Here is a 13,701-nt window from a genome sequence, read left to right as displayed (position 1 = left end):
GGATTTTATTCATGGTAAGGGAAAAGTGTAAATGGATTCAATCGAAACACAGGTAAACATTAGATCATTCTCACCTGAGGAGAAGCAAAATAGAACGGTTAGAAAGAAGGAATGTTTATTTTTAATCGTATAATATCATAAAGATCTGATTGATACATAATAAAGATAGAAGTATGAGAACTAAAATGCATGTGGTCGTCGTGGCCGAGCGGTTAAGGCGATGGACTAGAAATCCATTGGGTTCTCCCCGCATAGGTTCGAATGCTATCGGCGACGTCGCTTTTGGATTTTATTCATGGTCAGGGAAAAGTGTAAATGGATTCAATCGAAACACAGGAAAACATTAGATTATTCTCAACTAAGAAGAACAAAAACTGAACGGTTGGACAGGAGGAATTGTCATTTTTAATCGTATAATATCATAAAGATCTGATTGATACATAATAAAGATAGAAGTATGAGAACTAAAATGCATGTGGTCGTCGTGGCCGAGCGGTTAAGGCGATGGACTAGAAATCCATTGGGGTCTCCCCGCGTAGGTTCGAATCCTATCGGCGACGTTGCTTTTGGATTTTATTCATGGTCAGGGAAAAGTGTAAATGGATTCAATCGAAACACAGGTAAACATTAGATCATTCTCAACTGAGAAGAAGCAAAATAGAACGGTTAAAAAGAACGAATGTTTATTTTTAATCGTATATTATCATAAAGATCTGATTGATACATAATAAAGATAGAAGTATGAGAACTAAAATGCATGTGGTCGTCGTGGCCGAGCGGTTAAGGCGATGGACTAGAAATCCATTGGGGTCTCCCCGCATAGGTTCGAATGCTATCGGCGACGTTGCTTTTGGATTTTATTCATGGTCAGGGAAAAGTGTAAATGGATTCAATCGAAACACAGGAAAACATTAGATTATTCTCAACTCAGAAGAACAAAAAGAGAACGGTTGGACAGGAGGAATTGTAATTTTTAATCGTATAATATCATAAAGATCTGATTGATACATAATAAAGATAGAAGTATGAGAACTAAAATGCATGTGGTCGTCGTGGCCGAGCGGTTAAGGCGATGGACTAGAAATCCATTGTGTTCTCCCCGCATAGGTTCGAATGCTATCGGCGACGTCGCTTTTGGATTTTATTCATGGTCAGGGAAAAGTGTAAATGGATTCAATCGAAACACAGGAAAACATTAGATTATTCTCAACTAAGAAGAACAAAAACAGAACGGTTGGACAGGAGGAATTGTCATTTTTAATCGTATAATATCATAAAGATCTGATTGATACATAATAAAGATAGAAGTATGAGAACTAAAATGCATGTGGTCGTCGTGGCCGAGCGGTTAAGGCGATGGACTAGAAATCCATTGGGGTCTCCCCGCGTAGGTTCGAATCCTATCGGCGACGTTGCTTTTGGATTTTATTCATGGTCAGGGAAAAGTGTAAATGGATTCAATCGAAACACAGGTAAACATTAGATCATTCTCAACTGAGAAGAAGCAAAATAGAACGGTTAAAAAGAACGAATGTTTATTTTTAATCGTATATTATCATAAAGATCTGATTGATACATAATAAAGATAGAAGTATGAGAACTAAAATGCATGTGGTCGTCGTGGCCGAGCGGTTAAGGCGATGGACTAGAAATCCATTGGGGTCTCCCCGCATAGGTTCGAATGCTATCGGCGACGTTGCTTTTGGATTTTATTCATGGTCAGGGAAAAGTGTAAATGGATTCAATCGAAACACAGGAAAACATTAGATTATTCTCAACTAAGAAGAACAAAAAGAGAACGGTTGGACAGGAGGAATTGTAATTTTTAATCGTATAATATCATAAAGATCTGATTGATACATAATAAAGATAGAAGTATGAGAACTAAAATGCATGTGGTCGTCGTGGCAAAGCGGTTAAGGCGATGGACTAGAAATCCATTGGGGTCTCCCCGCATAGGTTCGAATCCTATCGGCGACGTTGCTTTTGGATTTTATTCATGGTCAGGGAAAAGTGTAAATGGATTCAATCGAAACACAGGTAAACATTAGATCATTCTCAACTGAGGAGAAGCAAAATAGAACGGTTGGAAAGAAGGAATGTTTATTTTTAATCGTATAATATCATAAAGATCTGATTGATACATAATAAAGATAGAAGTATGAGAACTAAAATGCATGTGGTCGTCGTGGCCGAGCGGTTAAGGCGATGGACTAGAAATCCATTGGGTTCTCCCCGCATAGGTTCGAATGCTATCGGCGACGTCGCTTTTGGATTTTATTCATGGTCAGGGAAAAGTGTAAATGGATTCACTCGAAACACAGGAAAACATTAGATTATTCTCAACTAAGAAGAACAAAAACAGAACGGTTGGACAGGAGGAATTGTCATTTTTAATCGTATAATATCATAAAGATCTGATTGATACATAATAAAGATAGAAGTATGAGAACTAAAATGCATGTGGTCGTCGTGGCCGAGCGGTTAAGGCGATGGACTAGAAATCCATTGGGGTCTCCCCGCGAAGGTTCGAATCCTATCGGCGACGTTGCTTTTGGATTTTATTCATGGTCAGGGAAAAGTGTAAATGGATTCAATCGAAACACAGGTAAACATTAGATCATTCTCAACTGAGAAGAAGCAAAATAGAACGGTTAAAAAGAACGAATGTTTATTTTTAATCGTATATTATCATAAAGATCTGATTGATACATAATAAAGATAGAAGTATGAGAACTAAAATGCATGTGGTCGTCGTGGCCGAGCGGTTAAGGCGATGGACTAGAAATCCATTGGGGTCTCCCCGCGTAGGTTCGAATCCTATCGGCGACGTTGCTTTTGGATTTTATTCATGGTCAGGGAAAAGTGTAAATGGATTCAATCGAAACACAGGTAAACATTAGATCATTCTCAACTGAGAAGAAGCAAAATAGAACGGTTAAAAAGAACGAATGTTTATTTTTAATCGTATATTATCATAAAGATCTGATTGATACATAATAAAGATAGAAGTATGAGAACTAAAATGCATGTGGTCGTCGTGGCCGAGCGGTTAAGGCGATGGACTAGAAATCCATTGGGGTCTCCCCGCATAGGTTCGAATGCTATCGGCGACGTTGCTTTTGGATTTTATTCATGGTCAGGGAAAAGTGTAAATGGATTCAATCGAAACACAGGAAAACATTAGATTATTCTCAACTAAGAAGAACAAAAACAGAACGGTTGGACAGGAGGAATTGTAATTTTTAATCGTATAATATCATAAAGATCTGATTGATACATAATAAAGATAGAAGTATGAGAACTAAAACGCATGTGGTCGTCGTGGCCGAGCGGTGAAGGCGATGGACTAGAAATCCATTGGGTCTCCCCGCATAGGTTCGAATCCTATCGGCGACGTTGCTTTTGGATTTTATTCATGGTCAGGGAAAAGTGTAAATGGATTCAATCGAAACACAGGTAAACATTAGATCATTCTCAACTGAGGAGAAGCAAAATAGAACGGTTAGAAAGAAGGAATGTTTATTTTTGATCGTATAATATCATAAAGATCTGATTGATACATAATAAAGATAGAAGTATGAGAACTAAAATGCATGAGGTCGTCGTGGCCGAGCGGTTAAGGCGATGGACTAGAAATCCATTGGGTTCTCCCCGCATAGGTTCGAATGCTATCGGCGACGTCGCTTGTGGATTTTATTCATGGTCAGGGAAAAGTGTAAATGGATTCAATCGAAACACAGGAAAACATTAGATTATTCTCAACTAAGAAGAACAAAAACAGAACGGTTGGACAGGAGGAATTGTAATTTTTAATCGTATAATATCAGAAAGATCTGATTGATACATAATAAAGATAGAAGTATGAGAACTAAAATGCATGTGGTCGTCGTGGCCGAGCGGTTAAGGCGATGGACTAGAAATCCATTGGGGTCTCCCCGCGTAGGTTCGAATCCTATCGGCGACGTTGCTTTTGGATTTTATTCATGGTCAGGGAAAAGTGTAAATGGATTCAATCAAAAACACAGGTAAACATTAGATCATTCTCAACTGAGAAGAAGCAAAATAGAACGGTTAAAAAGAAGGAATGTTTATTTTTAATCGTATATTATCATAAAGATCTGATTGATACATAATAAAGATAGAAGTATGAGAACTAAAATGCATGTGGTCGTCGTGGCCGAGCGGTTAAGGCGATGGACTAGAAATCCATTGGGGTCTCCCCGCATAGGTTCGAATGCTATCGGCGACGTTGCTTTTGGATTTTATTCATGGTCAGGGAAAAGTGTAAATGGATTCAATCGAAACACAGGAAAACATTAGATTATTCTCAACTAAGAAGAACAAAAACAGAACGGTTGGACAGGAGGAATTGTAATTTTTAATCGTATAATATCATAAAGATCTGATTGATACATAATAAAGATAGAAGTATGAGAACTAAAATGAATGTGGTCGACGTGGCCGAGCGGTTAAGGCGATGGACTAGAAATCCATTGGGGTCTCCCCGCATAGGTTCGAATCCTATCGGCGACGTTGCTTTTGGATTTTATTCATGGTCAGGGAAAAGTGTAAATGGATTCAATCGAAACACAGGAAAACATTAGATTATTCTCAACTAAGAAGAACAAAAACAGAACGGTTGGACAGGAGGAATTGTCATTTTTAATCGTATAATATCATAAAGATCTGATTGATACATAATAAAGATAGAAGTATGAGAACTAAAGTGCATGTGGTCGTCGTGGCCGAGCGGTTAAGGCGATGGACTAGAAATCCATTGGGGTCTCCCCGCGTAGCTCCGAATCCTATCGGCGACGTTGCTTTTGGATTTTATTCATGGTCAGGGAAAAGTGTAAATGGATTCAATCGAAACACAGGTAAACATTAGATAATTCTCAACTGAGAAGAAGCAAAATAGAACGGTTAAAAAGAAGGAATGTTCATTTTTAATCGTATAATATCATATAGATCTGATTGATACATAATAAAGATAGAAGTATGAGAACTAAAATGCATGTGGTCGTCGTGGCCGAGCGGTTAAGTTTATGGACTATAAATCCATTGGGGTCTCCCCGCATAGGTTCGAATCCTATCGGCGACGTTGCTTTTGGATTTTATTCATGGTCAGGGAAAAGTGTAAATGGATTCAATCGAAACACAGGTACACATTAGATCATTCTCAACTGAGAAGAAGCAAAATAGAACGGTTAAAAAAAGAAATGTTCATTTTTAATCGTATAATATCATAAAGATCTGATTGATACATAATAAAGATAGAAGTATGAGAACTAAAATGCATGTGGTCGTCGTGGCCGAGCGGTTAAGGCGATGGACTAGAAATCCATTGGGGTCTCCCCGCATAGGTTCGAATCCTATCGGCGACGTTGCTTTTGGATTTTATTCATGGTCAGGGAAAAGTGTAAATGGATTCAATCGAAACACAGGAAAACATTAGATTATTCTCAACTAAGAAGAACAAAAACAGAACGGTTGGACAGGAGGAATTGTAATTTTTAATCGTATGATATCATACAGATCTGATTGATACATAATAAAGATAGAAGTATGAGAACTAAAATGCATGTGGTCGTCGTGGCCGAGCGGTTAAGGCGATGGACTAGAAATCCATTGGGGTCTCCCCGCGTAGGTTCGAATCCTGTCGGCGACGTTGCTTTTGGATGTTATTCATGGTCAGGGAAAAGTGTAAATGGATTCAATCGAAACACAGGTAAACATTAGATCATTCTCAACTGAGAAGAAGCAAAATAGAACGGTTAAAAAGAACGAATGTTTATTTTTAATCGTATATTATCATAAAGATCTGATTGATACATAATAAAGATAGAAGTATGAGAACTAAAATGCATGTGGTCGTCGTGGCCGAGCGGTTAAGGCGATGGACTAGAAATCCATTGGGGTCTCCCCGCATAGGTTCGAATCCTATCGGCGACGTTGCTTTTGGATTTTATTCATGGTCAGGGAAAAGTGTAAATGGATTCAATCGAAACACAGGAAAACATTAGATTATTCTCAACTTAGAAGAACAAAAACAGAACGGTTGGACAGGAGGAATTGTAATTTTTAATCGTATAATATCATAAAGATCTGATTGATACATAATAAAGATAGAAGTATTAGAACTAAAATGCATGTGGTCGTCGTGGCCGAGCGGTTAAGGCGATGGACTAGAAATCCATTGTGGTCTCCCCGCATAGGTTCGAATCCTATCGGCGACGTTGCTTTTGGATTTTATTCATGGTCAGGGAAAAGTGTAAATGGATTCAATCGAAACACAGGTAAACATTAGATCATTCTCAACTGAGATGAAGCAAAATAGAACGGTTAAAAAGAAGGAATGTTTATTTTTAATCGTATAATATGAGAAAGATCTGATTGATACATAATAAAGATAGAAGTATGAGAACTAAAATGCATGTGGTCGTCGTGGCCGAGCGGTTAAGGCGATGGACTAGAAAACTATTAGGGTCTCCCCGCATAGGTTCGAATCCTATTGACGACGTTGCTGTTGGATTTTATTCATGGTAAGGGAAAAGTGTAAATGGATTCAATCGAAACACAGGAAAACATTAGATTATTCTCAACTAAGAAGAACAAAAACAGAACGGTTGGACAGGACGAATCGTAATTTTTAATCGTATAATATCATAAAGATCTGATTGATACATAATAAAGATAGAAGTATGAGAACTAAAATGCATGTGGTCGTCGTGGCCGAGCGGTTAACGCGATGGACTAGAAATCCATTGGGGTCTCCCCGCATAGGTTCGAATCCTATCGGCGACGTTGCTTTTGGATTTTATTCATGGTCAGGGAAAAGTGTAAATGGATTCAATCGAAACACAGGAAAACATTAGATTATTCTCAACTAAGAAGAACAAAAACAGAACGGTTGGACAGGAGGAATTGTAATTTTTAATCGTATAATATCATAAAGATCTGATTGATACATAATAAAGATAGAAGTATGAGAACTAAAACGCATGTGGTCGTCGTGGCCGAGCGGTGAAGGCGATTGACTATAAATCCATTGGGGTCTCCCCGCATAGGTTCGAATGCTATCGGCGACGTTGCTTTTGGATTTTATTCATGGTCAGGGAAAAGTGTAAATGGATTCAATCGAAACACAGGAAAACATTAGATTATTCTAAACTAAGAAGAACAAAAACAGAACGGTTGGCCTGGAGGAATTGTAATTTTTAATCGTATAATATCATAAATATCTGATTGATACATAATAAAGATAGAAGTATGAGAACTAAAATGCATGTGGTCGTCGTGGCCGAGCGGTTAAGGCGATGGACTAGAAATCCATTGGGGTCTCCCCGCGTAGGTTCGAATCCTATCGGCGACGTTGCTTTTGGATTTTATTCATGGTCAGGGAAAAGTGTAAATGGATTCAATCGAAACACAGGTAAACATTAGATCATTCTCAACTGAGAAGAAGCAAAATAGAACGGTTAAAAAGAACGAATGTTTATTTTTAATCGTATATTATCATAAAGATCTGATTGATACATAATAAAGATAGAAGTATGAGAACTAAAATGCATGTGGTCGTCGTGGCCGAGCGGTTAAGGCGATGGACTATAAATCCATTGGGGTCTCCCCGCATAGGTTCGAATCCTATCGGCGACGTTGCTTTTGGATTTTATTCATGGTCAGGGAAAAGTGTAAATGGATTCAATCGAAACACAGGTACACATTAGATCATTCTCAACTGAGAAGAAGCAAAATAGAACGGTTAAAAAAAGAAATGTTCATTTTTAATCGTATAATATCATAAAGATCTGATTGATACATAATAAAGATAGAAGTATGAGAACTAAAATGCATGTGGTCGTCGTGGCCGAGCGGTTAAGGCGATGGACTAGAAATCCATTGGGGTCTCCCCGCGTAGGTTCGAATCCTATCGGCGACGTTGCTTTTGGATTTTATTCATGGTCAGGGAAAAGTGTAAATGGATTCAATCGAAACACAGGAAAACATTAGATTATTCTCAACTTAGAAGAACAAAAACAGAACGGTTGGACAGGAGGAATTGTAATTTTTAATCGTATAATATCATAAAGATCTGATTGATACATAATAAAGATAGAAGTATTAGAACTAAAATGCATGTGGTCGTCGTGGCCGAGCGGTTAAGGCGATGGACTAGAAATGCATTGGGGTCTCCCCGCATAGGTTCGAATCCTATCGGCGACGTTGCTTTTGGATTTTATTCATGGTCAGGGAAAAGTGTAAATGGATTCAATCGAAACACAGGAAAACATTAGATTATTCTCAACTAAGAAGAACAAAAACAGAACGGTTGGACAGGAGGAATTGTAATTTTTAATCGTATAATATCATAAAGATCTGATTGATACATAATAAAGATAGAAGTATGAGAACTAAAATGCATGTATTCGTCGTGGCCGAGCGGTTAAGGCGATGGACTAGAAATCCATTGGGGTCTCCCCGCGTAGCTCCGAATCCTATCGGCGACGTTGCTTTTGGATTTTATTCATGGTCAGGGAAAAGTGTAAATGGATTCAATCGAAACACAGGTAAACATTAGATAATTCTCAACTGAGAAGAAGCAAAATAGAACGATTAAAAAGAAGGAATGTTCATTTTTAATCGTATAATATCATAAAGATCTGATTGATACATAATAAAGATAGAAGTATGAGAACTAAAATGCATGTGGTCGTCGTGGCCGAGCGGTTAAGTTTATGGACTATAAATCCATTGGGGTCTCCCCGCATAGGTTCGAATCCTATCGGCGACGTTGCTTTTGGATTTTATTCATGGTCAGGGAAAAGTGTAAATGGATTCAATCGAAACACAGGTACACATTAGATCATTCTCAACTGAGAAGAAGCAAAATAGAACGGTTAAAAGAAGAAATGTTCATTTTTAATCGTATAATATCATAAAGATCTGATTGATACATAATAAAGATAGAAGTATGAGAACTAAAATGCATGTGGTCGTCGTGGCCGAGCGGTTAAGGCGATGGACTAGAAATCCATTGGGGTCTCCCCGCATAGGTTCGAATCCTATCGGCGACGTTGCTTTTGGATTTTATTCATGGTCAGGGAAAAGTGTAAATGGATTCAATCGAAACACAGGAAAACATTAGATTATTCTCAACTTAGAAGAACAAAAACAGAACGGTTGGACAGGACGAATTGTCATTTTTAATCGTATAATATCATAAAGATCTGATTGATACATAATAAAGATAGAAGTATGAGAACTAAAATGTATGTGGTCGTCGTGGCCGAGCGTTTAAGGCGATGGACTAGAAATCCATTGGGGTCTCCCCGCGTAGGTTCGAATCCTATCGGCGACGTTGCTTTTGGATTTTATTCATGGTCAGGGAAAAGTGTAAATGGATTCAATCGAAACACAGGTAAACATTAGATCATTCTCAACTGAGAAGAAGCAAAATAGAACGGTTAAAAAGAACGAATGTTTATTTTTAATCGTATATTATCATAAAGATCTGATTGATACATAATAAAGATAGAAGTATGAGAACTAAAATGCATGTGGTCGTCGTGGCCGAGCGGTTAAGGCGATGGACTAGAAATCCATTGGGGTCTCCCCGCATAGGTTCGAATGCTATCGGCGACGTTGCTTTTGGATTTTATTCATGGTCAGGGAAAAGTGTAAATGGATTCAATCGAAACACAGGAAAACATTAGATTATTCTCAACTAAGAAGAACAAAAAGAGAACGGTTGGACAGGAGGAATTGTAATTTTTAATCGTATAATATCATAATGATCTGATTGATACATAATAAAGATAGAAGTATGAGAACTAAAATGCATGTGGTCGTCGTGGCCGAGCGGTTAAGGCGATGGACTAGAAATCCATTGGGGTCTCCCCGCGTAGGTTCGAATCCTATCGGCGACGTTGCTTTTGGATTTTATTCATGGTCAGGGAAAAGTGTAAATGGATTCAATCGAAACACAGGTAAACATTAGATCATTCTCAACTGAGAAGAAGCAAAATAGAACGGTTAAAAAGAACGAATGTTTATTTTTAATCGTATATTATCATAAAGATCTGATTGATACATAATAAAGATAGAAGTATGAGAACTAAAATGCATGTGGTCGTCGTGGCCGAGCGGTTAAGGCGATGGACTAGAAATCCATTGGGGTCTCCCCGCATAGGTTCGAATGCTATCGGCGACGTTGCTTTTGGATTTTATTCATGGTCAGGGAAAAGTGTAAATGGATTCAATCGAAACACAGGAAAACATTAGATCATTCTCAACTAAGAAGAACAAAAAGAGAACGGTTGGACAGGAGGAATTGTAATTTTTAATCGTATAATATCATAAAGATCTGATTGATACATAATAAAGATAGAAGTATGAGAACTAAAATGCATGTGGTCGTCGTGGCCGAGCGGTTAAGGCGATGGACTAGAAATCCATTGGGGTCTCCCCGCATAGGTTCGAATCCTATCGGCGACGTTGCTTTTGGATTTTATTCATGGTCAGGGAAAAGTGTAAATGGATTCAATCGAACCACAGGAAAACATTAGATTATTCTCAACTAAGAAGAACAAAAACAGAACGGTTGGACAGGAGGAATTGTCATTTTTAATCGTATAATATCATAAAGATCTGATTGATACATAATAAAGATAGAAGTATGAGAACTAAAATGCATGTGGTCGTCGTGGCCGAGCGGTTAGGGCGATGGACTATAAATCCATTGGGGTCTCCCCGCGTAGGTTCGAATCCTATCGGCGACGTTGCTTTTGGATTTTATTCATGGTCAGGGAAAAGTGTAAATGGATTCAATCGAAACACAGGTAAACATTAGATAATTCTCAACTGAGAAGAAGCAAAATAGAACGGTTAAAAAGAAGGAATGTTCATTTTTTATCGTATAATATCAGAAAGATCTGATTGATACATAATAAAGATAGAAGTATGAGAACTAAAATGCATGTGGTCGTCGTGGCCGAGCGGTTAAGGCGATGGACTGGAAATCCATTGGGGTCTCCCCGCATAGGTTCGAATCCTATCGGCGACGTTGCTTTTGGATTTTATTCATGGTCAGGGAAAAGTGTAAATGGATTCAATCGAAACACAGGTAAACTTTAGATCATTCTCAACTGAGAAGAAGCAAAATAGAACGGTTAAAAAGAACGAATGTTTTTTTTTAATCGTATATTATCATAAAGATCTGATTGATACATAATAAAGATAGAAGTATGAGAACTAAAATGCATGTGGTCGTCGTGGCCGAGCGGTTAAGGCGATGGACTAGAAATCCATTGGGGTCTCCCCGCATAGGTTCGAATGCTATCGGCGACGTTGCTTTTGGATTTTATTCATGGTCAGGGAAAAGTGTAAATGGATTCAATCGAAACACAGGAAAACATTAGATTATTCTCAACTAAGAAGAACAAAAAGAGAACGGTTGGACAGGAGGAATTGTCATTTTTAATCGTATAATATCATAAAGATCTGATTGATACATAATAAAGATAGAAGTATGAGAACTAAAATGCATGTGGTCGTCGTGGCCGAGCGGTTAAGGCGATGGACTAGAAATCCATTGGGGTCTCCCCGCGTAGGTTCGAATCCTATCGGCGACGTTGCTTTTGGATTTTATTCATGGTCAGGGAAAAGTGTAAATGGATTCAATCGAAACACAGGTAAACATTAGATCATTCTCAACTGAGAAGAAGCAAAATAGAACGGTTAAAAAGAACGAATGTTTATTTTTAATCGTATATTATCATAAAGATCTGATTGATACATAATAAAGATAGAAGTATGAGAACTAAAATGCATGTGGTCGTCGTGGCCGAGCGGTTAAGGCGATGGACTAGAAATCCATTGGGGTCTCCCCGCATAGGTTCGAATGCTATCGGCGACGTTGCTTTTGGATTTTATTCATGGTCAGGGAAAAGTGTAAATGGATTCAATCGAAACACAGGAAAACATTAGATCATTCTCAACTTAGAAGAACAAAAAGAGAACGGTTGGACAGGAGGAATTGTAATTTTTAATCGTATAATATCATAAAGATCTGATTGATACATAATAAAGATAGAAGTATGAGAACTAAAATGCATGTGGTCGTCGTGGCCGAGCGGTTAAGGCGATGGACTAGAAATCCATTGGGGTCTCCCCGCGTAGGTTCGAATCCTATCGGCGACGTTGCTTTTGGATTTTATTCATGGTCAGGGAAAAGTGTAAATGGATTCAATCGAAACACAGGTACACATTAGATCATTCTCAACTGAGAAGAAGCAAAATAGAACGGTTAAAAAAAGAAATGTTCATTTTTAATCGTATAATATCATAAAGATCTGATTGATACATAATAAAGATAGAAGTATGAGAACTAAAATGCATGTGGTCGTCGTGGCCGAGCGGTTAAGGCGATGGACTAGAAATCCATTGGGGTCTCCCCGCATAGGTTCGAATCCTATCGGCGACGTTGCTTTTGGATTTTATTCATGGTCAGGGAAAAGTGTAAATGGATTCAATCGAAACACAGGAAAACATTAGATTATTCTCAACTAAGAAGAACAAAAACAGAACGGTTGGACAGGAGGAATTGTCATTTTTAATCGTATAATATCATAAAGATCTGATTGATACATAATAAAGATAGAAGTATGAGAACTAAAATGCATGTGGTCGTCGTGGCCGAGCGGTTAAGGCGATGGACTAGAAATCCATTGGGGTCTCCCCGCGTAGGTTCGAATCCTATCGGCGACGTTGCTTTTGGATTTTATTCATGGTCAGGGAAAAGTGTAAATGGATTCAATCGAAACACAGGTAAACATTAGATCATTCTCAACTGAGAAGAAGCAAAATAGAACGGTTAAAAAGAACGAATGTTTATTTTTAATCGTATATTATCATAAAGATCTGATTGATACATAATAAAGATAGAAGTATGAGAACTAAAATGCATGTGGTCGTCGTGGCCGAGCGGTTAAGGCGATGGACTAGAAATCCATTGGGGTCTCCCCGCAAAGGTTCGAATGCTATCGGCGACGTTGCTTTTGGATTTTATTCATGGTCAGGGAAAAGTGTAAATGGATTCAATCGAAACACAGGAAAACATTAGATTATTCTCAACTAAGAAGAACAAAAAGAGAACGGTTGGACAGGAGGAATTGTAATTTTTAATCGTATAATATCATAAAGATCTGATTGATACATAATAAAGATAGAAGTATGAGAACTAAAATGCATGTGGTCGTCGTGGCCGAGCGGTTAAGGCGATGGACTAGAAATCCATTGGGGTCTCCCCGCATAGGTTCGAATCCTATCGGCGACGTTGCTTTTGGATTTTATTCATGGTCAGGGAAAAGTGTAAATGGATTCAATCGAAACACAGGTAAACATTAGATCATTCTCAACTGAGGAGAAGCAAAATAGAACGGTTAGAAAGAAGGAATGTTTATTTTTAATCGTATATTATCATAAAGATCTGATTGATACATAATAAAGATAGAAGTATGAGAACTAAAATGCATGTGGTCGTCGTGGCCGAGCGGTTAAGGCGATGGACTAGAAATCCATTGGGGTCTCCCCGCATAGGTTCGAATGCTATCGGCGACGTTGCTTTTGGATTTTATTCATGGTCAGGGAAAAGTGTAAATGGATTCAATCGAAACACAGGAAAACATTAGATTATTCTCA

General features: G+C 38.2%; 48 non-coding genes across 48 annotated transcripts; all 48 read left to right on the top strand.

Annotated features, from left to right (window-relative positions):
- Positions 1–194: 194 nt before the first annotated feature.
- On the top strand, positions 195–276 carry Trnas-aga (transfer RNA serine (anticodon AGA)). The gene has a single exon. It is a non-coding gene; the product is annotated as a tRNA-Ser (tRNA).
- A 202-nt stretch (positions 277–478) lies between these two features.
- Positions 479–560, top strand: Trnas-aga (transfer RNA serine (anticodon AGA)). The gene has a single exon. It is a non-coding gene; the product is annotated as a tRNA-Ser (tRNA).
- A 202-nt stretch (positions 561–762) lies between these two features.
- Positions 763–844, top strand: Trnas-aga (transfer RNA serine (anticodon AGA)). The gene has a single exon. It is a non-coding gene; the product is annotated as a tRNA-Ser (tRNA).
- A 202-nt stretch (positions 845–1,046) lies between these two features.
- On the top strand, positions 1,047–1,128 carry Trnas-aga (transfer RNA serine (anticodon AGA)). Its single transcript has one exon. It is a non-coding gene; the product is annotated as a tRNA-Ser (tRNA).
- Positions 1,129–1,330: 202 nt separating this feature from the next.
- On the top strand, positions 1,331–1,412 carry Trnas-aga (transfer RNA serine (anticodon AGA)). Its single transcript has one exon. It is a non-coding gene; the product is annotated as a tRNA-Ser (tRNA).
- Positions 1,413–1,614: 202 nt separating this feature from the next.
- Positions 1,615–1,696, top strand: Trnas-aga (transfer RNA serine (anticodon AGA)). Its single transcript has one exon. It is a non-coding gene; the product is annotated as a tRNA-Ser (tRNA).
- A 202-nt stretch (positions 1,697–1,898) lies between these two features.
- Trnas-aga (transfer RNA serine (anticodon AGA)) lies at positions 1,899–1,980 on the top strand. The gene has a single exon. It is a non-coding gene; the product is annotated as a tRNA-Ser (tRNA).
- Positions 1,981–2,182: 202 nt separating this feature from the next.
- On the top strand, positions 2,183–2,264 carry Trnas-aga (transfer RNA serine (anticodon AGA)). Its single transcript has one exon. It is a non-coding gene; the product is annotated as a tRNA-Ser (tRNA).
- Positions 2,265–2,466: 202 nt separating this feature from the next.
- Trnas-aga (transfer RNA serine (anticodon AGA)) lies at positions 2,467–2,548 on the top strand. Its single transcript has one exon. It is a non-coding gene; the product is annotated as a tRNA-Ser (tRNA).
- A 202-nt stretch (positions 2,549–2,750) lies between these two features.
- On the top strand, positions 2,751–2,832 carry Trnas-aga (transfer RNA serine (anticodon AGA)). Its single transcript has one exon. It is a non-coding gene; the product is annotated as a tRNA-Ser (tRNA).
- A 202-nt stretch (positions 2,833–3,034) lies between these two features.
- Positions 3,035–3,116, top strand: Trnas-aga (transfer RNA serine (anticodon AGA)). Its single transcript has one exon. It is a non-coding gene; the product is annotated as a tRNA-Ser (tRNA).
- A 202-nt stretch (positions 3,117–3,318) lies between these two features.
- On the top strand, positions 3,319–3,399 carry Trnas-aga (transfer RNA serine (anticodon AGA)). Its single transcript has one exon. It is a non-coding gene; the product is annotated as a tRNA-Ser (tRNA).
- Positions 3,400–3,601: 202 nt separating this feature from the next.
- Trnas-aga (transfer RNA serine (anticodon AGA)) lies at positions 3,602–3,683 on the top strand. The gene has a single exon. It is a non-coding gene; the product is annotated as a tRNA-Ser (tRNA).
- A 202-nt stretch (positions 3,684–3,885) lies between these two features.
- On the top strand, positions 3,886–3,967 carry Trnas-aga (transfer RNA serine (anticodon AGA)). The gene has a single exon. It is a non-coding gene; the product is annotated as a tRNA-Ser (tRNA).
- A 203-nt stretch (positions 3,968–4,170) lies between these two features.
- Trnas-aga (transfer RNA serine (anticodon AGA)) lies at positions 4,171–4,252 on the top strand. Its single transcript has one exon. It is a non-coding gene; the product is annotated as a tRNA-Ser (tRNA).
- Positions 4,253–4,454: 202 nt separating this feature from the next.
- Trnas-aga (transfer RNA serine (anticodon AGA)) lies at positions 4,455–4,536 on the top strand. Its single transcript has one exon. It is a non-coding gene; the product is annotated as a tRNA-Ser (tRNA).
- Positions 4,537–4,738: 202 nt separating this feature from the next.
- Positions 4,739–4,820, top strand: Trnas-aga (transfer RNA serine (anticodon AGA)). The gene has a single exon. It is a non-coding gene; the product is annotated as a tRNA-Ser (tRNA).
- A 202-nt stretch (positions 4,821–5,022) lies between these two features.
- On the top strand, positions 5,023–5,104 carry Trnay-aua (transfer RNA tyrosine (anticodon AUA)). The gene has a single exon. It is a non-coding gene; the product is annotated as a tRNA-Tyr (tRNA).
- A 201-nt stretch (positions 5,105–5,305) lies between these two features.
- On the top strand, positions 5,306–5,387 carry Trnas-aga (transfer RNA serine (anticodon AGA)). Its single transcript has one exon. It is a non-coding gene; the product is annotated as a tRNA-Ser (tRNA).
- Positions 5,388–5,589: 202 nt separating this feature from the next.
- Trnas-aga (transfer RNA serine (anticodon AGA)) lies at positions 5,590–5,671 on the top strand. Its single transcript has one exon. It is a non-coding gene; the product is annotated as a tRNA-Ser (tRNA).
- A 202-nt stretch (positions 5,672–5,873) lies between these two features.
- Positions 5,874–5,955, top strand: Trnas-aga (transfer RNA serine (anticodon AGA)). Its single transcript has one exon. It is a non-coding gene; the product is annotated as a tRNA-Ser (tRNA).
- A 202-nt stretch (positions 5,956–6,157) lies between these two features.
- On the top strand, positions 6,158–6,239 carry Trnas-aga (transfer RNA serine (anticodon AGA)). Its single transcript has one exon. It is a non-coding gene; the product is annotated as a tRNA-Ser (tRNA).
- Positions 6,240–6,441: 202 nt separating this feature from the next.
- On the top strand, positions 6,442–6,523 carry Trnas-aga (transfer RNA serine (anticodon AGA)). Its single transcript has one exon. It is a non-coding gene; the product is annotated as a tRNA-Ser (tRNA).
- A 202-nt stretch (positions 6,524–6,725) lies between these two features.
- Positions 6,726–6,807, top strand: Trnas-aga (transfer RNA serine (anticodon AGA)). Its single transcript has one exon. It is a non-coding gene; the product is annotated as a tRNA-Ser (tRNA).
- A 202-nt stretch (positions 6,808–7,009) lies between these two features.
- Trnay-aua (transfer RNA tyrosine (anticodon AUA)) lies at positions 7,010–7,091 on the top strand. The gene has a single exon. It is a non-coding gene; the product is annotated as a tRNA-Tyr (tRNA).
- A 202-nt stretch (positions 7,092–7,293) lies between these two features.
- Positions 7,294–7,375, top strand: Trnas-aga (transfer RNA serine (anticodon AGA)). The gene has a single exon. It is a non-coding gene; the product is annotated as a tRNA-Ser (tRNA).
- Positions 7,376–7,577: 202 nt separating this feature from the next.
- Trnay-aua (transfer RNA tyrosine (anticodon AUA)) lies at positions 7,578–7,659 on the top strand. The gene has a single exon. It is a non-coding gene; the product is annotated as a tRNA-Tyr (tRNA).
- Positions 7,660–7,860: 201 nt separating this feature from the next.
- On the top strand, positions 7,861–7,942 carry Trnas-aga (transfer RNA serine (anticodon AGA)). The gene has a single exon. It is a non-coding gene; the product is annotated as a tRNA-Ser (tRNA).
- A 202-nt stretch (positions 7,943–8,144) lies between these two features.
- Trnas-aga (transfer RNA serine (anticodon AGA)) lies at positions 8,145–8,226 on the top strand. The gene has a single exon. It is a non-coding gene; the product is annotated as a tRNA-Ser (tRNA).
- A 202-nt stretch (positions 8,227–8,428) lies between these two features.
- On the top strand, positions 8,429–8,510 carry Trnas-aga (transfer RNA serine (anticodon AGA)). The gene has a single exon. It is a non-coding gene; the product is annotated as a tRNA-Ser (tRNA).
- A 202-nt stretch (positions 8,511–8,712) lies between these two features.
- Positions 8,713–8,794, top strand: Trnay-aua (transfer RNA tyrosine (anticodon AUA)). Its single transcript has one exon. It is a non-coding gene; the product is annotated as a tRNA-Tyr (tRNA).
- Positions 8,795–8,995: 201 nt separating this feature from the next.
- Positions 8,996–9,077, top strand: Trnas-aga (transfer RNA serine (anticodon AGA)). The gene has a single exon. It is a non-coding gene; the product is annotated as a tRNA-Ser (tRNA).
- Positions 9,078–9,279: 202 nt separating this feature from the next.
- Positions 9,280–9,361, top strand: Trnas-aga (transfer RNA serine (anticodon AGA)). The gene has a single exon. It is a non-coding gene; the product is annotated as a tRNA-Ser (tRNA).
- Positions 9,362–9,563: 202 nt separating this feature from the next.
- On the top strand, positions 9,564–9,645 carry Trnas-aga (transfer RNA serine (anticodon AGA)). The gene has a single exon. It is a non-coding gene; the product is annotated as a tRNA-Ser (tRNA).
- A 202-nt stretch (positions 9,646–9,847) lies between these two features.
- On the top strand, positions 9,848–9,929 carry Trnas-aga (transfer RNA serine (anticodon AGA)). The gene has a single exon. It is a non-coding gene; the product is annotated as a tRNA-Ser (tRNA).
- A 202-nt stretch (positions 9,930–10,131) lies between these two features.
- On the top strand, positions 10,132–10,213 carry Trnas-aga (transfer RNA serine (anticodon AGA)). Its single transcript has one exon. It is a non-coding gene; the product is annotated as a tRNA-Ser (tRNA).
- Positions 10,214–10,415: 202 nt separating this feature from the next.
- Positions 10,416–10,497, top strand: Trnas-aga (transfer RNA serine (anticodon AGA)). Its single transcript has one exon. It is a non-coding gene; the product is annotated as a tRNA-Ser (tRNA).
- A 202-nt stretch (positions 10,498–10,699) lies between these two features.
- Positions 10,700–10,781, top strand: Trnay-aua (transfer RNA tyrosine (anticodon AUA)). Its single transcript has one exon. It is a non-coding gene; the product is annotated as a tRNA-Tyr (tRNA).
- Positions 10,782–10,983: 202 nt separating this feature from the next.
- Positions 10,984–11,065, top strand: Trnas-gga (transfer RNA serine (anticodon GGA)). The gene has a single exon. It is a non-coding gene; the product is annotated as a tRNA-Ser (tRNA).
- A 202-nt stretch (positions 11,066–11,267) lies between these two features.
- Trnas-aga (transfer RNA serine (anticodon AGA)) lies at positions 11,268–11,349 on the top strand. The gene has a single exon. It is a non-coding gene; the product is annotated as a tRNA-Ser (tRNA).
- Positions 11,350–11,551: 202 nt separating this feature from the next.
- Positions 11,552–11,633, top strand: Trnas-aga (transfer RNA serine (anticodon AGA)). The gene has a single exon. It is a non-coding gene; the product is annotated as a tRNA-Ser (tRNA).
- Positions 11,634–11,835: 202 nt separating this feature from the next.
- Positions 11,836–11,917, top strand: Trnas-aga (transfer RNA serine (anticodon AGA)). Its single transcript has one exon. It is a non-coding gene; the product is annotated as a tRNA-Ser (tRNA).
- A 202-nt stretch (positions 11,918–12,119) lies between these two features.
- Trnas-aga (transfer RNA serine (anticodon AGA)) lies at positions 12,120–12,201 on the top strand. Its single transcript has one exon. It is a non-coding gene; the product is annotated as a tRNA-Ser (tRNA).
- A 201-nt stretch (positions 12,202–12,402) lies between these two features.
- On the top strand, positions 12,403–12,484 carry Trnas-aga (transfer RNA serine (anticodon AGA)). The gene has a single exon. It is a non-coding gene; the product is annotated as a tRNA-Ser (tRNA).
- Positions 12,485–12,686: 202 nt separating this feature from the next.
- On the top strand, positions 12,687–12,768 carry Trnas-aga (transfer RNA serine (anticodon AGA)). The gene has a single exon. It is a non-coding gene; the product is annotated as a tRNA-Ser (tRNA).
- Positions 12,769–12,970: 202 nt separating this feature from the next.
- On the top strand, positions 12,971–13,052 carry Trnas-aga (transfer RNA serine (anticodon AGA)). The gene has a single exon. It is a non-coding gene; the product is annotated as a tRNA-Ser (tRNA).
- A 202-nt stretch (positions 13,053–13,254) lies between these two features.
- Positions 13,255–13,336, top strand: Trnas-aga (transfer RNA serine (anticodon AGA)). The gene has a single exon. It is a non-coding gene; the product is annotated as a tRNA-Ser (tRNA).
- Positions 13,337–13,538: 202 nt separating this feature from the next.
- Trnas-aga (transfer RNA serine (anticodon AGA)) lies at positions 13,539–13,620 on the top strand. The gene has a single exon. It is a non-coding gene; the product is annotated as a tRNA-Ser (tRNA).
- The last annotated feature ends 81 nt before the right edge of the window (positions 13,621–13,701 follow it).

This window comes from Euprymna scolopes, chromosome 7 (genome assembly GCF_053919585.1).
Source record: "Euprymna scolopes isolate OS-2025 chromosome 7, ASM5391958v1, whole genome shotgun sequence".
Classification (NCBI taxonomy): domain Eukaryota; kingdom Metazoa; phylum Mollusca; class Cephalopoda; order Sepiida; family Sepiolidae; genus Euprymna; species Euprymna scolopes.
The sequence above is the reverse complement of the archived record's forward strand: the minus strand, read 5'-3'. Positions and strand labels throughout refer to the sequence as shown.